Here is a 16,361-nt window from a genome sequence, read left to right on the forward strand (position 1 = left end):
CAGAAATGCAGATTTGACATCCATTTGATATACCTTAAAGTTTTTGAAAGTAGCATATGCCAACAATGTTCTTACTCCTTCAAGTCTAGCCATAGGTGCAAAATTTTCACCATAATCAATTCCTTCTTCTTGAGCATAACCTTTGCATACTAGTCTTGCTTTCTTTAGAATGACGTCACCTTTTTCATTTATCTTGTTTATGAAAATCCACTTTGTACCGATTACATTTTTGTCCTTCAGTCTTGGGATTAGTGTCCATGTGTCATTCTTCTTGATTTGATCAATCTCTTCTGTCATAGCATTTATCCAATCTTCACTGTTAAATGCCTCTTTCACTATTCTCAGTTCAAATTCAGATATCAGACATGTGTTTTGTCTTAGTTTGTTCCTTGTCATCACTGGATCATCCTTATCTCCTATAATCTAACTTGGTGCATGATGTCTTCTGACATACTTGGCTAATACAGGCTTGGTAGGCTCTATATGATCTTCTTCATCACTCGATAACTGGATATTCTCTTCATTTTCTTCAACAGTTTTCTCGATAGGACTTGTCGGTTGAATATAGACAAATTCATCATAATCTTCTAGTTCTTTGGAATTTCCTTCATCATTTCTTTCTACAAATTAATCAATTTTCACATTTTCACTTTCTACTATTTTGTTATATGATTTGATCAAACATTTAAATGCTTTGCTTCTAGAAGAATAACCTAGAAATGTTCCTTCTTCACTTTTCTGATCAAACTTGCCATTTCTATCATCCTTGTGTACATAGCATCTACTTCCAAAGACTTTAAAATAACTTACATTAGGTTTCTTGTCATACCAGATTTCATATGGTGTCTTCAAAGTACCTTTCTTCAGTTGTACTCAGTTTAGGGTGTAAACTACTATGCTTATTGCTTCCCTCCAAAAAGTTTGTGGCACTTTCTTTTCAATCATTAGTGTTCTAGCACAATCCACAATAGATCTGTTTCTTCTCTCATCTATTCCATTTTATTGTGGAATTCTCGGTGCAGGGACTTGTCTTTTAATACCATGATCATTGCAGAATAAGTTGAACTCATCAGATGTGAACTCTCCTCCTCTATCTGATCTAAGACATTTCAGTTGTCTACTTGTTTCATTTTCAACTCTTGCCTTGTACCATTTAAATATTTGAAAAGCTTATGATTTTTCTTTTAAAAACATCACTGACATCATCCTTGAATAGTCATCCACAAATAATATGAAAGATTTGTCACCATAAAAACTTTTAACTTTCATAGGACCACAAAGATCAGGGTGCACAAAATCTAAAATTTCCTTAGAAGTGGTAGGCTTACTTGTAAAGTTTGATCTTGTCATTTTACCCATTTGGCATTCTCGACACATAGCATTCTCAGGTTTTTCAAGACTCGATAGATCTCTTACTCGATGATTCTTACTTATTTTGATCAAATTATCAAAATTTACATGACAAGACCTTTTATTCCATAACCAGGTATCATCTATCTTTGCATACAAACACTTGTTCCTAGTTGAGTCAAGGTGAAATGTATTACCTTTTTTTTGTGTCCTACTAGCAGCTAACTTTCCATGCTTGTCATTAACTTGGACAATTTCTTTATGAATTCCTATATTGTTTAGCTATGCTACAATCAACAAATTGTATTTCAAACCTTCAACTCAATAAACATGATTGCATCTTGCATTGCCAAGAAGTGTTATAGATCATTTACCTTTCACTGGATGTGGTGCATCATTACCAAATCTTACATAGCCTCCATCATAATCTTCTAACATAACAAACTTGTGTTTATCACTTGTCATATGATGTGAGCATCCACTATCTATGATCCAAGAATCATTAGTATTTATGTGAGATATTAGGGCTTTTTCTTTATACCTTTCTTCATCTGATCCATCTTTGATAGCCACATGAAGTACTTCCTCTGTATCAGTTTCATCTAATTTATCATTGTTGGGTTCCTCATCGGCTATTAAGCATGTCTTTCTATCTCTTCTTTTGAAGTCTCAGTGTCCTCTGTAATGATTATCTTTATGTCTGTCATCTTGGTAATCTCTCTTTTCAGTAGAATCTTTGTCAGGATAGTTAGAAGCCATATGTCCTATTTTATCACAATTGAAACATTTCAAAGGTAGTTTTCCTTTATACTTACCTTTGCCTCTCGGTAACCTTCTGGCTAATAGTGCTTCAAACTCTTCCTGCTTTCTGATTTCCTCATACAGTTTGTGTACTTCTTCCATGTTCTTATGAAATCTTTCACTTGCTCCACTGTGAACTCCTTCAGAGTACTTGTACTTTATTTCATTGTAATCATTAGATTCATCAAGATGAAAAGAACTCAATGTAGATTCAACTTTATTTACTGAAGATCCACTGTTATCAAAGTTACTTAACTCAAATGCATGTAGCTTACCAATAGTAGCATCTAAATAAACTGGCATATTAGGTATAGACCTCAATTCATTGATTGCAGAGACTCGGATTGAATAAGCCGATATAAGGGTTCTTAACAACATACTTGGTATATTGTTTTCTTCAATAGTTCCACTTGCTCCTTTGATTTGATTGACAATCTCCTTTGGGTTCAGTGGGTGACTCACGTGGCATGACAGTCAATTCAATCAAGGATGATTTGGTGAAGTATGCTTGTATGGTGATTGGATATTGGACATTCTCAGCCAGCAGGATTAACTCAGTATCTGTTGTAGCGGTAAATGCCACTTACCAGATGATAAAGGAGGATGCATCATTTGACCTATGCACTAGTATGTAGAGGCAACTCCTATTGAACTTGAAATCAATCAAACAAGATAATGCATTGAGGTTCAAGTTTGGACAACTATTGGCTGGGTTGTTCTTTTACTTTCAAGGATACTTCGCAGGAGTGGGAGACATTCAGTGGTCTGCGGACCAACCGATTACCAAATAGATAAAGGAAAGTTTGCAAGTAGTGGGAATCGGTTATCCTGAAGTTCTGAATAAGTATTTTGATGAGTTCAGATGAAAAATGAGCCAAAGGATGAGGATCTTAGGTGATATCATCAAGAAATATGAAGATGACATCTGTTTCACCATCCAGGTGGACAAATGCATAATGGAGGCTATTGAGCCTAGAATGGAAGAAGTGGAGCCAATGGGCTATGAGGTGATGTACGGCATGCTGGAAGGGTATGCCTCTACCCTTATTGCCTCACCGCTTGATCCTAAGGCAGTGAAGAAGGCAAAGGTAGTGTCTACATCATTAGAACCGGTTACTACTACAACTCCAAAAGTGACCAAGTGGTCACCAGCCAAAAAGAAACTAGAAGCAGCACCGGCTAAAGTCTTCGAGAGGAAAAGGAAGACAAAAAGAAAATCTCTAGACTCAGAAAAAACTGTGTCTGAGGAGAAGCCCAAGAAGACGAGACAGACAAGAAAGAAGACAAAGAATCAACCGACATCTTCAGCACCAGTAAATATGGATATCTCCTCCTAAAAACCTTTGACACATTGTCAAAGAACTATCAAAAAGGAAAAGTATTGAATGATTTAATTGATTATTTTGATGACTTTAATGATGATAAAAAGGAGGCAGTGGAAAAAGAAATAATTCAATATTTATATATTAATGACCGGTCCCCTTCAGAAATTAGATTTGAAACACCAGATTCTCTGTATAAGTCCTTGGACAATAAATGGCGCATTGCCATAGAGCAGGAACAAGAAATGAGAGAAAAAAATTTTGCTGAACACTTTCCTGATGTATCAAATTCAGAACTGTTCGATGTAATGAACAAATACAAAGGTCTTTTCTTCATGAGAAGAAGAAGACTCCTGTTACTAGAAGGAAAAGGTAAGGAAGTTCTCAAGGATACACACACTCGTGCTCTAGATGCTTTGAAGATGCATCAATTGGCTGAAGCCAACTGGCAAGCTGAGAAAGAACTGGTTATATCTAAATTAGATGAAGCATTTGATGATGAAGGAAATCTGGTTGATGAACCGGTTGACATTATTGATGTCGATGCCCTGGATGAAGAAGATGTTACTCAGGAAATACCATCTGAGGCAACAAGACAAGAGCAATAGGCTGAATAGGAGAAGAAAGCCAAGGACAGACAAAAAGTGGCAAAGGAAGAGGCAGACCAAAGGAAAAAGGATGAAGAAGAGAAGTAGAAGAAGCAGGAAGAAGAGAAAAAGAAGAAAGATGCAGAGGAAAAGAAGAAGAAAGATGAAGAGGAGAAAAAGAAAAAAGATGAAGAGGAGAAAAAGAAGAAGGAAGAGGAGAAGAAGAAGAAGAATGAAGAGGAGAAGCAGAAGAAGGATGAAGAGGAGAAAAAGAAGCAAGAAGATGAAAAGGAAAAGAAAGAAGAGGAGGATAAGGAACAGGAGAAAAAGAGGGAAGCAGAGAGGAAGAAGAAGGAAAAAAAAGATAAGGAATAGGAGAAGAAGAAGGAAGCATAAAAGAAAAAGGCTGAGGAGGACAAAGAAGCAGAGAAGAGGAGAGAAGCGGAGAAGAAGAAAGTGAAAGAGGACAAGGCAAGAGAAGCAGTGAAGAGCACCTAGATGGAGACTTCGAAGGCAATCGGGAGTCAAGCCAAACCGGTTGACCTCTCCAGTCCTAGAGATCTCCAGTCTGCAAGTGAATCAAAGCTAATGCAGAGCATCAAGGTTGCTCAAGAGCACCTTGAAATCATTTTAAGGAAGAAGGAGTAGGACATAATTCAAGCTATTATGGACACACTTACTAGTTTGTTACCCACTACAAATCTTCCCAACACTAAATCATCACTAGCAAAGCTTAAGCTACTATGCACAGTAGTGGATGATTAGGTGCAAAGCCTAGAAGAAGCAGTTGAGGCAAATGTCAAGAAAGAGCATCAAAAATCTCTTAACATTTCTCTGGTAAAGAAGTTAAATGAGCTCCAGTCTGAATTGTAGAAAGACCAATAGGATATAAGGGACGCTTTGGATGAGGGAAATCTGCTACTTAGCAAAATCTACCAAGCCCATATGTTCTATGATGATGTGCTAGCTCAGAAGAAAAAGCTTCAAACAAACTTACAGTCTTACTTGAGCACATTCAAGCCACCCTATGATTCCTTCACACCTTATGGGCAAACCATTCACCAGTTTCATATCTAGTTCGCCAAAATGGAGCAAGAGATCAGCACACAGTCTAGAGATTTGCAGGAGCTTCAGCTAGTTTTAATTCCATGTCTGCAAATTCTTCAGAAGTGTTATCTGAACTTGGATGCCTTGAAAGTTACACAAGAGATAAGCACAGTTGATGCCATGGAAGAACAGGTCTTCCAAATGCAAACAGAGAAAGAAGTGGCCACCTCCCTACTTGAGTCCTGGTCTCTATCAATGAAGCAATTCTTGGAGGACTATAAATCTATTTTTGACAAGTACTATTCCTTATTGTCATAAACTTTTATTATTTTTATATATCAAATGGACATAGGGTTGTTTAGCGGTACTTTATCATTGTTGGCAAAGGGGGAGAAGTATTCTCTTTTGGAGAAGTATCTGGTACTTAAAATTTTGCTATATGCTTTGATATATGCTATATGCTCTGATATCTCAATGTTTATGCTCTGTATGCAAAATTGCTATACATTGTATTGATTAAGGGATAGTGTATATGCTTAGGGGGAGCAATTTTGCTAATGGCATGATTTTGTTATAAAACACTTAGATGTCAAAATTTTATTTTCCTAAGTGTTTCCATCAATGCCAAAGAGGGAGATTGTTGGTATTTTTTATGTTTATGTTGTGATTGTCATTGATGGACATACACTTGCATTAAGATCCTCTTTTTTTGTATGAGTTAGAGCACAACCAGTATTTGTTCCAACCGGTATGTTGTATTATAGTCATTAGACTATTGATGTTTTGCAGAATGTGTTTACCAGTCTAAAGTGGCAAGTTGACCTCAAGCAGTACGAGGGATTAAAGCGGCATAACACATTTCCACCAGTCTTCATTTTTGTCAAACCGGCAACTAGCTTTTTATATGAACTGATAATACTCTGTGATGAGTTACCAACTGACATTTTGTGATGAGTTACCAATCCACCGATTGTTTGACGGTGTCGACACACTGGTAGTGCTTCTTGTGTCATGTTACTGAGTATGTCTAGATTCATTGAACCTAGGAAATTGAAATGTAATCCTATTGGACTGACATGAAATCAGATTCCCTTAAAAGGACATCATGTCTAGGGTTTTAGGTTGTTGCTGAAAGGGTTTAGGTTGTTGCTAGGGTTTAAGGTGGTTGAGGAGTTGAAAAGAATATGAATGTGTAGAAGACTGAAGTAATGTAGGAGTGCATTAAGAACGAGCTATCAAGGATCTAACCGAGCAGTCTGTGCTATTAGATAGATCAAACACTTGTTGATTACTCACATCTTTGACAAGTCTATAGCCCTTAACCGGGTATGCCCAAAAGCCTTTTGTAAAATCCTCTAACAAGGTGGTTCACCTCTGTGAATCTAAAATCCTCTAGCAAGGTAGTCCTTGATCGAACTTATCTCCTAACAGAGATTGAGATTCCTAATAGGATCTGTTCTAGTGAAGAACATTGTAAGGCCTTAACCGGTCTGACCTTAACTAGTATGGTTTCTATTCTACAGATAGTGACTTGTGAGTTTCATCTCATCGTGGTTTTTCCCATTTGGGTTTCCACGTCAAATATCTTGTGTTATGGTTGTATTGCTTTTGTGGGTGAATTCTTTATTTGCATTTTGGTTTGCATGTGTGATAACCGGTCTATCTGTTAAACTATTTTATCAGTTTATCTTTAGACTGTTTAAGTGCGGTGTTTTTTGGTATACTAATTCACCCCCCCTCTTAGTATTCATCAGTACACGTGTGTAAAAACACACATTTCAAATGTCTCACTTGTTTTCTTAGTTGCTTTAATAGCATTGTTTATTGTCCATGATGGCAAGAACTTCTTGTTCAAACAATTGATTATATTCAATAAGTCTCCTTCACACCAGACTCTGGTGTAGTTAGCTTCCTTTGCTAGGACCATCCTGTGATAAGATTCCATAGCCTCAACAACATGATTTGTTTGATTTCCTATAGGTATGCATTTAATAATTTTGCATTTTCCCCATTTGTCCCTTAGGACCACACCACATCCCGCAATATTAGGATTACCCTTTGAGGCTCCATCAAATTTGATTTTCATCCAACCATTGGGAGGACATTCCCATATCACACCCTCTCTAGAATTGATCTGAACATGATCACTACCTTTTAATCTCCACTTCTTGAAGATTATTTGATCATTCTTGTCTCGAGGCTTATTGATACCACCTATGATATTCATTTTTTCCAATATACTTCTTTTAATTTTCTCAAACACAATTTGATCCTTAGCACCTTCTCTCTGAATACTCTTTTGTTTCTCTCTTTCCATATGCCCTAACACATATGGGGTAAAGCCAATTTCCACAATAAATTAATGGATTTATTCCTGGATGGGTGCTACCAAGAATGTAAAACCTCTTGATCTAAATCTAGGAAACTCCAACTAATATTGAAGTGATCCAGACATCTTCCCCAAACAGCATTAGAGAAGGGACAATGAAAGAGCGGGTGGTTGATGGTCTCCTCATTCCGCATTAAAAGAAAACAAACACTAGGCATGCACATGCCTCTTTTTTTGAGGTTATCAATAGTTAGAATTTTATCTTGAAGGGCTGTCCAGAAGAAAAAAATAATTTTAGGGGTTAGGCCTTTCACCCAAGCCTTAGCCCAACAAGGACTCTCCATTTTAGAAAACTGCTGATAATAAAGAGAGGCCACAATGAATTTACCATTTGCTATGAGTTTCTAGATTAATTGATCTTCATCTTCCACCACCACCATGGAATTCATAATTTTGTTCAAAGTTCCCAAGGAAGGATCAACTTGAGATAAATCCTTCCACTGTCCTTCTTGCTAGTAGTCACCCATCATAGATCCATATTTTTCCTTGCACTGGTTCTAAAATATACTCCACTCAGGACTTTCAATCAAAGGGGACTCGAGTAACCAAGAATCTTCCCATAATTTGATAAGGTTCCCTTTCCCCATCTTCCATTTCACACCTTTGGCAATAAGATCTCTTGTTTTAGACACATTTTTCTAGATATTGGATCCAATTGGGATATCTTCCACATTGAGGAAACTTAAGAGTGTAGGATAATGCCTTTCGTACTTGTTGTCCCATATCACTTTCCATTCTCCCTGGTTATTATACCCTCTCCAAATCTGCTTGGCCATAAGGAATTCATTCATGTCTCTTATTCTTCTTAGATCTAGACCTCCCTTTCTTATCGGCTTACAAATCGTGTCCCACACAATTATATTCAGTCTCTTCTTCTCCTCAACCCATGTCCACAAAAAAGTTCTTTGGATCTTTTCAATAGCCTCAGCATACTTGGCTGGAATTCTGAAAAGACTAATGGCATAAAGAGGAATACTTTGAAGAGTTGATTTCTGTTAGAGTAAAGGTTTTAATTTAATCATGTTGATTAAATTACCTTTATTCCTCTCTTAAGATTTCACTTTAGTTTACATTTGTGACATTTAATAATTATATTAATTATTAAATGTCTACCTATTAGGGTTTCTTTTAGGGTTGCACAATATCCTTTTATAAGGATTCATCATTGTAATATATCTCTCTCTCAGATGAATACATTTTTTCAGCTTTCAGAGCACCCTTGCTTGTTTGTTTCCATCTCTTCTTTCTATGACAGGTTATTTGCATGCAAGTGATCTTCGGGGTCTGTGAGTTTGGCTTTCTCAACTTCTACATGGTATCAGAGCTCCAGACCTACTGCTTCCTATTCGTCTTCTGAAGAATTTGGAGCTACGAGGGTTAGATCTGACTTTCAGGTTTTGGTTGCATCAGATCTGTGTTTGTCTTCTGTTTTTTATTTTGGAATAGGGGGTATTTTTTTTGGTACACTTTGAGCCCAAACGGACCTCACCGTTGAGCCCGTAGCGCCCAAAAACCCCTATTTCCATATAAAATTCATCCGATTTGGACACAGTTGCTCTAGAAGGCAATTTTTTTCTGCCCCAAGGCCGTACGACCCCAGGGCACGAAGTTCGAGGCAAAAATTTCAAAAAAAAAATTAAAAAAAAATTAAAAAATGCAGTTTTTTAATTTTTCACGGGCGCAGCCATTGGCAAAGGCACATGCCACCGCGCACTGCCCAGCAGCCACTGCCCGGCCGCTGCCGCCGGCAGTAACCACCGGTCGTGGCCTGGCAGCCACCGCCGCACCGTCGGTGCAAACCACAGCCCACGCGCAACCCGCGCACCGCCATTCTGCCGCCACCACCCCTGCTCCACCATAGCTGCCAGCGCGCCAGTCCCCTGGTTGGTCATGTGACCAGGGGCCGAAAATCTTAGCCCCTGAGGGCTGTGAATTTTTTTTTTTTTACCTTTCAACCTACCTTCACGAAATCGGGCATAACTCAGGCATTTTAGCTCAGATTTTTGAATGGAAATAGGAATTGGAAAGCTGGTTCCGAGCTCGATCTAATTGATGTAGGTCCTTTTCTCTGATTTTGCCCTTTTGTAGTTTTTTTGCTAGTCAAAGTCAGTACAAGTTTTTTACACTCCAGGAGCCATATCTTTTGCATACGGACTCCGTTTTTCACAAACAAATAGGCATTGGAAAGGGGTTTCTGTGCTCTTTCTAGATCTATCATTTATTTTTCCAGAATCTACACCAGGTACATTTTATTCAGTACTTTATGTTTTCACATATCTATCAATTACTTGGACATTTCAGACTTGGAAATGATTTGTTTGCGTGGGATGACTTTATTTAATCTGCTTTATCAGTATTAAAGTCATTTAGTCTCAGATTTGTTAATTTGAAGAGTTATCATGGGTTTTTCTACTCACCCTTCAGTTGTATTTCTAGAACGGGGTAATTATGAGTCATGGGCAAAGGGCATACTTACACACTTTAGGTGGCTTAATATTTTGTCTTATTTGTATGATCTCATACCTAAACCAACAACTTTAGAGGGAAAACTAGATTGGGATATCATTAGAAATCACATAGTAGGAGTTATTTTGTCTATTGTTGATTCTGACATTGTGTGGGCTATATCGGGCATTGATTGTCCTCACTCACTTTGGACACATCTTTGGGAGATCTACGGAGACCCCAGTCTTTCTCCATTCCCAAAGGATCCTGCTTTAGATTGTCTTGTACCCATTGGTTGGAGAGATAACACACCTTTTGATCATGATACTTTAAAGGAACTTCAATATTTAGACTAAGATTATCATGATCAAAAGGTGTGTTATCAACATCATCTCCTTTTGTTCCTGATCAGTTTGATATTGCCTCTTCTTTGGCTCCTATTGATTCAGCTAAGCAGGACATCATACATCTTTCAGACATGGCTACTTGGGATTCTTATCTTGGAGGCATTTTGTCTTTGTTTGTAGAGTCCTATATTGTAGACTTGGAGGATTACTTTGAGGATTTTCAGCTCCTCTTTGTTGACAACCATATTCCAGCTACTAGCCCACCATCATCTGTGCATTCCGAGGTTGCAGTTTTTGAGTCTTCAGTTCAGTTTGGATTTTACATCTTTTGTTTCAATTCAGACAAAGGGATTCTTCAGCATCCTATTATGGCACACATCTTGAGATAGATTGATTCTTCTCTCTTCACAGGGTTTCTTCATCTTCGTCCTTTGGATCCATTTCTTCCCAAGGGGAGGAATATTATATGCCGCTTCAGGATCTCTTTCTGGATTCTACCTCAGGCATCCATATGTGCGACAGGAGTTTCTTCATTATGGGGGGGGCTTCTAGTCTCTTTCTTTTTCTCCTATGGAGACCATTGTATATGTACTTATATGATAGAAGTTGTCTATGGGGGGTATCATGTTATCCACCTCCTATCCTTCTATTATTAGTGCATTTATTTCTTTCATCTCTTTTTGGAGTAGAGTTTTTCCCATGAGGTTTTCTCTATTTCTCCACTTTACAGAGATTTGGTTGTAATTGGGTACTTGATCAGGCCTTGTTGCCAGGACCCAAGTTTACTTTCTTGCATTGTAGTTACCTTTGCTTTCTTGCACATGTTTGTAACTGCATTTTTGCTCATCTTAAGGGGGGCTGTTAGAGTAAAGGTTTTAATTTAATCATGTTGATTAAATTACCTTTATTCCTCTCTTAAGATTTCACTTTAGTTTGCATTTGTGACATTTAATAATTATATTAATTATTAAATGTCTACCTATTAGGGTTTCTTTTAGGGTTGCACAATATCCTTTTATAAGGATTCATCATTGTAATTTATCTCTCTCTCGGATGAATACATTTTTTCAGCTTTCAGAGCACCCTTGCTTGTTTTTCTCCATCTCTTCTTTTTGTGACAGGTTATTTGCATGTAGGTGATCTTCGGGGTTTGTGAAGTTGGCTTTCTCAACTTCTACACAACAGTTGAACCTTACCATCTTGGCTAAGGAAAGAGCCCTTCCAACCAACTAACTTCTTGTGGAATTTTTCCACCAAAGCTCCCTAGAAAGTATCAAGAGGATCTTGGCATAAGAGGAGCCCCAAATAGGAAGCAAGAAGACTCCCTAATTGAAACCCCAGAATATTGCTTATTTTTATCTTTCTTCTCTCCAACATAATGATGAAATAAACAAATCTTTTAGACCAATTAATAAGTTGCCCAATAGCTAACCCATAACTATCCAAAGCTTTCTTTAAACTCCTAGAATCCTGTACTGAAACCTTCCCCATAATTATAGAGTCGTCCACAAACTCCTGATGGGAGTAGACCTGATCAGCTGAAGATGGTTTCAATCCACAAAACTCCCCTTTCTCAACCAGCTTTCCAATGTATCTCCCTAGATATTCCACCATGATAATATAAATAACCGGAGATAGAGGATCTCCTTGTCTAAGTCCTCTTGAGGACTTGAAAAAAGGAGAAGGAGATCCATTAATTAAAACAAACAAAGAAGTCAAAGATACTAATTGCCTAACAAGACTAATACTTCTAGAGCAAAAACCAAAAGTCAAGAGAACTTTCATCATTAAATCACAATCCACTCTATCATAGGCTTTGGATAAATCAAGCTTCAGAAGAAAGCCTTCTTTTTTAGCACTAGATAAAGAATTAATATTTTCATGAATCGAAATTATTGAATCCAAGATTTGTCTTCCAGGGACAAACCACTTTGTTGAGGAGAAATTATAGAAGGAAGCAACTTTAGGATTCTAGAGGCCAGAACCTTAGAGATAATCTTGTATAGAGAGTTGCACAAGCTTATGGGTCTGAAAAGATCCATGGAATCAACTCCCATCTTTTGGGGGATAAGAGAAATAAAAGTGCCATTTATCTCTTTCAAAATTCTTTTAGCACCAAAGAACTCTTTCATAGCTCTGGAAACATCTTCTCCAGCAATATGCCAATATATTTGAAAAAAGAACATAGGAAAACCATTTGAGCCTGGCGCCTTGTTACCTTCAAAGGAGTTGACAACTTTAAGAATCTCATTATTGGAAGGGATAGCAATCGGGTAAGAGTTTTGATCAGCCTCCAGGATATATGGAATACACTCCATTAGGTTCTTTTGAGACTGTAGATCCGAATTCTAATCCTTAGTAAGGAGGTTGGAGAAGAACTCCATGGCTACCTTTCTCATAGATTCTTCCTCTTCAACACTTCTACCATTAAGTTTAATCTGTGATATCCTATTGATGGTCTTATGTTTTAAAGTAGACATATGAAAGTATTTAGTGTTTCTGTCCCCTTCCTTCAACCTTACATTTCTAGACCTTTATTTCTAGAAAGTTTCTTCTTTTGCAATTATATCATGATATCTCATAAAAATTTCATCTTCAACTTCTCTTGAAGTATTAGTATATCCATTATTCTGAATCTCAGCTTGAATATCTTTAAGCTTAGAAAGAATAGTTTCTTTCGAAGCAAAGATATTCCCGAAGCATTCCTTATTCCACCTTTTAACATTTTCTCTCACAAACTTCAACATTTTATACATAGTGTTACCTTCAATTCTGACCTACCACCATTCCTTGATTTTGCTTTCCATATCCAGGTGTTTGGTCCACATTCTCTCAAATCTGTAAGGGAAGTGTCTTCTTCTATTCTTGGCATCAGCCGTGAAGGATATAGGATAGTGATCCGATCCCGCCCTTATGTGAGTAGATAAAGAACAAAAGTAAAGATTAAACCAATCCATAGATATAGGAGTTCTATAAAGTTTGACTTGAATTAAGTCCTCACCGCTCCTTCTATTAGTCCAGGTATATTTAACTCCTTGCAAATCTAGGTCATGGAGTGCATTATTATTGGTAAAGTCCATTAAATCCAATCTATTGTCCAGATTGGTTTGGCACCCTCCCTTTTTCTCGCTTTTCTTCAAAAGGGTATTGAAGTCCCCATAATCATCCAACCATCTTCAGCAAACCTACTTCTTAACAAGGTTAATTTTTTCCAAAAATCACTTCAACCACTCTTAGTGTTAGGAGCATACACATTAGTTAAGACCCATAATGTTCTATCTTTCAAATGTTTAAATCTGATACAAGCCAGATTGTTGTCCTAAATCAGCACTTCTCCCTCTACAGTATTTTTATTCCAAAAATAACAATACCTCCCGAGGCACCTTCTAAACTACCACCGCTAACTCCTCCATTACAAAACATTTTCAATCCCTCTACCTTATCTTTTGACATTTTGGTTTCTTGAATCAAAAAAATATCTGGTTTTTTGTCTCTAATCATACTTTTTATTAAATAATGTTTGTGAGGATTATTCAATCCTCGAATATTCCAAGAGATGATCTTCATGGTTTTCTAGAAATACATCCATCAAAGATGGTTCTTTGAGACCCATCTGCCATATTCTTGCTTGTTTCCATAGTCCTCTTCTTTACATTTGAATATCTTCCTAGAGAAGTATGTTGAGCTCCCACATCCCCAAGTCTGCTTCTGGTATTTCTAGTTGATGTACTATTGTTGTTGTTGTTATTCTTTTTTTTGTTCTTAATTTTTCTTTTATCCTCCATTACTTCTTCTTCTTCCTGCTTTGATTCACTCTTTCCAGTGCCTTTTTGATGTCTTCCTCATCTCCCCATTTTGGCTCATTTTCCTCCGGAAAGATCAACTTTACCTTAGCTAGAGAGACTAATTAAATCTTTGATAGCCCTTGATCCAGGATGTTATCAGGTTGTGTATCTTGGATCTAGTCTGCTTCCTTATCTGACTCAAATGAGTTTTATACTAAATTAAAATTGTCTCCTTCCTCTTTATTGTCTTTGGACTTATGACCATTATTTTTCTTCTCAGTATTAGTTAAAACTGTAGACACCTAAAAATGTCTCATCGATCTTGCACTAATTATTCATCTTATTAATTAAGTAATTCTTTGTGTTGGTGTAAATAAATATTCATTTTGGATATTATTACACTTACTTAAGTTAACTTAGGATAATGCATCTCTTCGTAGTTTGGATTTGAGACACTTAGGGAAGTGTGCACATAGGGATAGAGCTTGTAGGAGAAATTCCACCTTTTGTGGTCTTATTTTGTTGTTACACTCCACATTCAGTGGGTCATCCACCTCTTGTGGAATATTATATTATTTCTCCTACCTACCCCTAGTATTTCTTACCTACCCTTGTTTCTCATTGAGCCACATGTCATATTTGTGTGCTCATACATCCATATGGCCTTGCCTATATAAGCAAGCCTCTATTCATTGTATTGGTTAATCCAGTTGATCATTTTGCATATTGATGAGAATACAATTTGTTCTTATCATTCTATTGTCTCTTTTATGCTTTTCATTATGCCCTTGATCTTGGCAAAATCCTACATGGTATCAAAGCTATTGGGGTTTCATTGATCAATTTTTGGAGACATCGTGGAAGGCTTCTACTTTCAGATTTGGGGATCTTCATTTTTTTGGTGGTGTCATACAGCGATTTGGACATCACCGTTGAATCTAGGAGGCCATTTCCATAAATTTTGACTATAAAGTCGACCTATTTTGGTGAGAAATTTTTTTTCCCCATTTTGGCTATTATCGTACGGATTTCGAAATTTTTTTTCAATTTTTTTAATTTTTTTTTTCAAAAATTTCAAAAAAAATCCAAAAAAAAGAAAAAAAAGGTTTTTTTTGCATTGTTGGGGGTTCGCAGACCCCCCCTACTCTGTAGTTAGTACCTGCGTGTCGCAGGTGTTGCAGATCGCGTACCTGCTACAAACCGCGTACCTGCCGCAGACACATACCTGCCAGCCCGTACTCCTCGCTGCTGTCGGTCGCCTCGCTCCCGCCGGCTACCTTGCTCCCGCCAGCTACCTCTGTCGCCGGCGCCCAAGTCCTCCGCCGCCGGCCCTCGGCTCCGATCGCTCCCTCCGTCGATGACCACCAAAATAGGTGGCCCCGCATCAGTCATGTGGTAGGTGGCCACTGGCCCATGGGTAAACCGTACACACAGTCACCGCACCACGCAGCCCGTCTGTATAGTGCCACGACATCATCTGTACTGCACAGTCATCTACACAGTCAGCGGTCCATACAGTATGGATGCCCAGTCAGCAGGAAGGTGAAGTTTTTGCAATGGTCATACGACCGTCAAATTTAACATAGTGAATTTTTGATGTCAGTGCCACATCAGCACTTTATGAAAAAATTTTGACCCCTCTCCATTGGGCTTTTCAGTTTTGCAGTCCAACTTTGAAAGGCCATATCTTGCTCATTTTTGCTCCTTTTTTGGTGCAATTTTTTTTGAAATGGGCTAAAATTTTATGATCTTCGTAATGGTATGGTTATTTTTTGATTTTGGTGCATAGTTTTTTTGGAATTTTTGGATTCTCTTAGCTGTACCTGTCCAATCCTCAATTCTGCAACTTCAAAGGCCTCGTTTGAGCTCATACGACCTCCTTTTTAGGTGTCCCTTTTTTTGAAAGTGCTTATTTTTTCATTTACTTTCATAATATATGATCATATTTTAGAGATTTTGAGTGAAAATTGTACTTTCAGATATTGGTCTTATTTGGCCTATTAGGTACTTGTAAATTGCTTGGATCTTAGTAAGATCTCTTGCATTATCAGTTTGAGACTCTTTTGGCCTTATCGAGGTAGTTGTAAAATTGTAAATCAGAAGTCCACTTTGCCATTTTTTGCAAGTGGCCCATTGTATACGCATTACTTATAATGTGCCAAAATCATTACATTTGGGGAGGGGTTCTTTGATTGAGTAAATTTGGGGGGGTGTCTTGTGTGATTGTGCCTCTCTTAGTGCTCTTTCCATTTTTGTTGCAATGAGTCCTAATAAATTTCCACCTTTAA

The sequence above is a fragment of the Cryptomeria japonica genome, chromosome 6 (assembly GCF_030272615.1).
Source record: "Cryptomeria japonica chromosome 6, Sugi_1.0, whole genome shotgun sequence".
Classification (NCBI taxonomy): domain Eukaryota; kingdom Viridiplantae; phylum Streptophyta; class Pinopsida; order Cupressales; family Cupressaceae; genus Cryptomeria; species Cryptomeria japonica.